The sequence below is a fragment of the Pinus tabuliformis genome, chromosome 8, assembly GCF_031772625.1.
Source record: "Pinus tabuliformis cultivar Carrire ecotype Pingquan chromosome 8, CPIR1, whole genome shotgun sequence".
Classification (NCBI taxonomy): Eukaryota; Viridiplantae; Streptophyta; class Pinopsida; order Pinales; family Pinaceae; genus Pinus; species Pinus tabuliformis.
In genome coordinates this window covers 1,234,567,025-1,234,574,309 of record NC_142294.1, presented here as the reverse complement: position 1 = coordinate 1,234,574,309, position 7,285 = coordinate 1,234,567,025, and positions in this window count along the sequence as shown.

Here is a 7,285-nt window from a genome sequence, read left to right as displayed (position 1 = left end):
GAGGATTTAATCATAAAAAATCGAGGTCACTTTTGACTAAGTTAGGATTTGACAAAACCACTACATAGGGAGGAGGAGAGGAGGATGGGCTTGGTGTGTGTGGGGAACCATAAGGAGGGGGATACGAATAATATGACCCCACTATAGCACCCGAGGGAATGGAGGGTATTTCATAAAGTGAAGGGAGACAATTAGGTGACATGGAGAAGAAGAGGGGGGACGCTTGTAACCTGGGAAAAACATCATGGCCAATGGTAAGGGGAGTCACCAAGTTATCAAAGTGCAGGGAAGGATACATAATATCAGAGGGGGGGAGGGGAGGTGGAACCGTGGGATAAATAAAAATGAGTAGGAGATATATGGATTAAAATCAATACTTGCAATAGGCTTATAGTGAGAGTGGTCTTCAAAAGGACGCCCCCGCTGATAGCCTATCCTTGGATTTTCATCACCACCAACCTTATGAAACTTCCAAGGGCATTAAGCCAAGATATGTCCAATATGATGGCATAGGAATCATCGGAAGGGAATGCCCCAGTAATCCAATCATTTTGTTTATATGTATTTGTTCCTATTCCATGTCAATGTGTTATGGGAGACCCCCCGAGAAACCCAACTCCACCAAGATCCATGCCACCTACTTGTCTTTCTCCCCAAAACATCCTAGGTCCATATAAATGAAGCTTCCAATCACCTCCCTGATCTCCTTTAAAAATCGTTGAGTCAAAAATTGAATGGGTAGACCAAGTAATTTAACCTAGACCATATTATTCTTTGATGTATCCCTTGGAGGGTTAAAGCCAATGTACCATCTATGAAGATGGAGGAAACTTCACCCCTAACCCAAGGCTTGTTGTTGATGTACTCTAGATCATACTAATGTAGAAAATGGAAGTTGTACCGATGATTCATCAATCGATTCACCTTAGGGGTGTAACCCAAAATGGGTGACCATTGTTTTTTGGTCCTCTGGCTCTAGTAAATCAGCAAAGTCCCAATGACCTAGGAGCTCACATTTCTATAGACTAGTAACTCAGTCCCAAAGAATGTCATAACCGAAACTCAAGAGTTTCTTGTCTATCAATGTCCCAATTATTTTGCCAAAATCCTTCTTCCCTACTCGGTGTTCTCTATCCAGGGTTCTATGACACGTCTCCAAATCCTTTGGCTGCATAGTAAGTTTTGGTCTTTCCGTCGAATTGTTTCCGTGTGTGAGAGTTGAAAAACCTGGGTTCCCCACATCCAACCAAGTTTTCTAGTATGCCACCTCAACCTCTAGAGTGGCTTGAATGAAAGCCTTGTGTGAGGATACATTTGAATTGTATATATCCTAATATTCTATGTGTCGATTTTCTGTTTGCATAAAATATGTGTTCACCACATTAGCATGTAAAACATATGAAGTGGGGAGACTGAGGGAAGCCAAAAGTAGTGATCAAAATAAAAATAGGACACCTCGAGAGAAACCAAAAATGGAATAAAATGACACCCAAGGAAAGTGGTATAGATGTCAAGAATAATTAGTCCCCCCACATAGAATGTACCATATATAATTCCAAAATCTCACCGAACCTAGCCCATACATCCACGTGAAGATAGAGCCCATAAATCGTACATCGTCGAAAATTGAAAATTCGAATAGAGAATCTAAGTGACCAACACAGAGGCAAGTATGGATTCAGATTAAAAAATCTCCCACTCCAACTCAAAGGGCATCGATCGAATATGTGGTATCACCTAATCAGATCCCATATCCATACCATTAAATATGCCCATCCCCAAATGGAGGTAAGCAATGACTAACGTTAAAATACCAAGATAGAATTTATTTCCCACCTCCACACATATCTTCCACATACATTAAATTCCACCCTAGAAGCATAGACCATCTCAGGGAGGGTAGTATAGTGATAATCCTCCAAAAACAGATAAAATGTGTCCCTAGATGCAGAAAATAAATAAAATGTACACCTCACAGAAGAATACTAGCAGGTGAAAAATGCACTCAAACAATTTGCCACCATGAAAAAATGGAGTTCATAGACCACACACTAGCAACTCACAACCCTAATGTGTGAGAGTACAAATATCTATTTGCAACAGAAACAAAACAAAATCCCAATAATTTCCACCATTTATGACCACAGCTGAATTTTATGTCTTTGCAAGGTAAAGAGATGATGAAATTCAACAACCAATTCTTCCACAAGTATGAAATACAAAGTGAAACTGGGTTCTCCCTAGATTCTAAATCAGAGCCAATGAACACTGCCCTATTTATTCCAGTCCAATTTAGCACAAGAGCTCCGACGATATAACTAGAAATGTTCAATAAGAATGCAAATTAGAATATATAGTGCACATTGGAATAAGAAGACAATTTGAAATAACTCAAGAAAAGGATAGGGTGGCATCCCTAGAGAATGGAGGAAGTAATATGGGAAAAATAAATAAAGCAGGCCCAATGACCAGAAGAGGAGCCACAAAATGAAATAAATAATCTCACAACAAACCTTGTAGAGAGTTCTTAGAACCGTGAACTTGTTGTGAAAAGTCCTATACCTTGTTTACCATCATCCTAAATCTTGCTCACTGTATCGTCACCCTCCCTTCTAACAACATCACTCCTTCACTCTCCCACTCCTTTGCATTCCTATGAACATTCTTGTTTACCAACATCCTAAATCCTTCACTCTACATCTTGCACCATAATGCCTCAAATATAACACTATTTAGGTATGTTCCACATGTGAGTTTTACGGCACAATTTTATGAAATGAGAAAATAAAACATTTTGATTCATAGAATGTTTGCACTTAAATTGCAGATAACCCACCATTGTGCTCAATCACGCTTTACACAATTTTTGGTCCTCATTGTTACCAATAAGTTTTACAACTCCTTGAAATATTGAAAGTACAATTATAGTGGGACGAAGTCGGGTAGTGCCTCATGAACTATACAACTGGTAATAGATTACAATTTTAATGGTGAAATGTCATTAAATTGTCAACTTCAATAAATAATGTTGTCCGTATCAACCAAAGCAATTTAATCGAATTGCAGATTGGGACATCCACTAGAATTGCATGTAGTTTATGATGAACCAATTATTCTATATTGACTATTTTAGGGTTGATTATTTAAAAACAATTATTCTATATTAACATTTTTAGGGTTGACCATTATAAATATTTTGAGTAAATTATCAACTTCACGCTTGTGAATGAGTATATAATGCTTATAATTTAGCGCTTGCCAATAAGTACATAATTGTCATATTACTAGGACAACCATATTTACTAATGTGGTCAATTTACGTCGATAGACGTATATGAAGCACCTCTACAACCACATAAGTAAATGTGGTTGATATACAATGATAAGCGTATATCAACTACATTAATAATTATTAGGTTTACTTGTTCAAGATTAACTATATCTTATTATTAATAATTATATAACTAATTTGAACTATATTATTGTATATATATATATATATATATATATATATGTTTCTTATATTAATATTATATTTTATATTATTAGAGTATTATGTTGTTATATAATATTAAATTAATATATTTCTATTTCTATTTCAAATTATAATATAATAAACATAAAACATAATAATAACATTAGGTTATTACTAATAGTACTTATTTATATTTGAGCATTATATATATATATATATATATATATAAACCAGAGGGATTAATATTATAAAACCTACAAATTAGTATTACAAACCCAAGAGACAATAAACCATAAGATTAGCAACCCTATTATATTATTATACATATTAGGGATTAATATTATAGATCCAATGGAATAATATTATAAATTGAAGGGATTGAGAACTATATGATTAATTTTATAAGCTCCACAAATATAAACATTAATATTGTAAACCCTAAATCCAATATTGTAAACGAGAATAAACCCTAAACCCTAAACCTAATATTGTAAACCAAAACCTTAATATAGGGGATTAATAAAACCAAGAGATTATTAGTATTATAAACCTAAGAGATTAATAAAACAAAGAAATATTTAATATTATAAACCTAAGTGATTAATAACTCCAAAAGATAAATATTGTAAACTCGGGGGATTAATAGACCCAAGGGATTATAAACACATGGGATTAATATTAAACGATATGATTAATATTATAAACCATATGATTAATATTAAACCCTATGATTAAAGGACTAATATTAAACACTAGGATTAATATTAAACTCTAAGATTTATATTATAAACCCAAGGGGTTATAAACCTTAATATTAATATTATAAATCCAAGGGATTAAAAATTGTATGATTAATATTATAAATCTTAAGATTGTAAACCTTAAATCAAATATTATAAACTAAAATGTTAAATTCTCGCTTATTCAATGTTTAAATGCGACATTCAATAGACTGCAATGTGATGTATCATTGTCATAATGATTGTCAAACTACTTGTCGCATTGCAATGATGCTTGTCACACTACAATGTTGGATAAATTTCCATACCATTTCATTGTCACAATATTAAACCCTAATAGTAAAAACAAAATATTATAAACCTTGACATTATATAACCCAAAATTACTATACACCCTTCCTCTATGGTCTTAGGGGAAATAATACTAATTTCTTCTAGGATCTCAATCCGTAGACCATTTACAAACCTCATTGTTTTTTCAGGGGTATCTTCAACATAGCCAGCTCTTAGGTTTACTTTATAAAATTCTTCAGTATATTCCTTTACGGTCATCATTCATTGTCTCAAGTTTTGTACTTGCCTATAAAGGGAAATTTGGTATATTTAGGCAAAAACTTGCTCTTTATCCTAGCAATCATCATGTCCCATTTTTAATCAATGGTTTGTTCAATCTTATCCTTTCTCCCTGCACACTGTCCCACCACAGTGCTGCATGTCTCTTCAACTTGGTGACAACAAACCTGATGTTCTTGTCTTCGTTGATTTCTTCATATTCAAAATATCTATCTAGCTCACTTATCCAGTCTAACAATGCATCTGTGGACAAACTGCCATCATAATTAGAAAGCTCCAGTCTTGGCTTGCTACTAGCCAACAAAACTGACCTCAATAGTTTAATGTCTGGTCCCTCTTCATCTGACCCATCTGTCGTGGCTGCGTTTTCCTCCTCATTGTTATCCCCACCTTCTAGATCTCTACACTTTCCTGCTTCCAATGCTACCAAGCATGCAGTTAAAGTCCTAATCTCTTCCCGTAGCCCTTCATCTACTCATCTGATGGCTTTACCTTGACCCCTTCTTCCTACCTCCATCTTTACTGAGAGAAAATTTGGTGGCAATATTGAGGAGGGACATGTATCAATGACCATTTAACTCTTGTTAATTTTTCGAATAAACAATATAGGGTTTTGGTGTGAGGTTTTAATGTGCTTAATTGTTTGTTCATTCTTGTACTCGCCATTGATCTGGCTCAGCTCTGTGGGTGCGTCGTGCCTTCACTTGTTTCTTGTGGTAGTTTGTTAGCATTGTGCCTTCGCTTGTTCCCTGTGGTGGTTTGTTATCATTGTGCCTTCGCTTGTTCCTTGTGGCGGTTTGTTAGCATTGTGCCTTCGCTTGTTCCTTGTGGTGGTTTATTTTGCTGGTTCTCGAAGATTTTAGGTCGACTTTCAATATGCAAGATGTTTCAATTTTTTTCCATTGTTACCTGGCTCAAGCTTTGTCTCTTCTCTAATCGTGATGATTTTTTTTGGTGTTGGTTTTGGTGTTGATCTGGCTCTATGTAACCACAGGTTCTTTCCTTACTACTGTGGTGGGTAGCTCAACATACACTACCTCAGGTAATGTTTTGTTCCAATTTCATTTATGCATCTCATTTTTATGTCTCTAACCCTCTGGTTCCTTGGTGAGCATGTAAACTTCTCCTATGGCATTCCTGTTGGAAGAAACCCTCTGGAAAGAGACTCAGTTCTCGTCCTCTGGCTCAGAGTCAGGCCCTTTCCAGGTAAATCCCTGCTTCTCCCTTTATTTATATGCTCAATGTCCTTTTGTTTTCTTTGCCCTACTGGTTTCTTGAATACTCGCCTTGTTTTTGTGGTGGTGTGGAGGTCGTGCCTGGAGAACACAGCTGCACAACATTGTCCTTGGGAGTCTTCGCAAGCTTGGGGAAAAATAGGGTAGGATCCCTCCATGGCTGTATTGTGGTTTTTATTTTCTTTACTTGCACTATCCTTAGTTGGGTATAACCCTTGGGGTTTCGCTTTCTCAGAGTGTTTGTATGGTTTCGTGGGTTTTCACACCCTCACTGTTTGACTAGTCTTGGCCTGCAAATTATTGTTTCTTCGGTGTTCATGGGTTTCGGAACCATATACTATTTTGGGTTATATAAATGTATAATGAACTGTTAAATTTGGAAATATAACGAATGCACAGGTATGCTTGAATGTTGAATGTAAATGTACCTGGTTTTTTTGTTGAGGAAGGATATGATATATTTGTTGGCTTTGCCTTTTTCTGGTTTCTGGTCTAAGATGCCTTCAGTCGCGAGATTTTTGTCGATATCATTCGGCCTCTTAATGAATTATTTCACTATTTTTCTTTAACAAAATGTGTGAAACATTCATGCACAAGAAAAGGAGAAATTGTCTTGCTTCCTTAATGATAGGTTCTAGATTCATTTGCTTTCATAGATATTCAAGAAAAAATTTCAATTTCAAATTCTATGTCCTTTCTTCTCTCTGGATGGCAGCCTCCCTTATGAGGATCTAGTTTTTTTCTTTTTAATGCCTTACTAGTAGTTCCTTACAGTTGATTAACTATTCCTCAATTACCTTTCAGTTTCTTTAAACATACTCTTAACTAATCCTATTTTACTTTCTTGCTTAATTTTTAAAGGACAATGATCGTGTCAGCCTTAATTTAGGTAAAACAAAAATAAAACAAAATTCAAAATGTTTTTCGTTCTTTCTAGCAAAAATAAAAAACCATTTCCAGCTGTCGCCTTTTTAGTCATATGCTCCTGCATCAGCAGCGTAGCTTCCAGAGGCCCGCCCATGACAACTAGTTATAATTTTACAACATATATTGTTATTAATTGCTCATGATTAGAAAAAGATCATTAATATCATTATAGATTGACTATTAATGAAATATTATACTAATTTTATTCTCCGTTAATTTTAAATATGTTTAGATTTCATGCTCATAAATTTACCACTGCTTCACTTATATTCTCTATTTTGATTAGATTGTTTAAATATTTCATAATTTTTTTATACATCCATTAAATTATATCT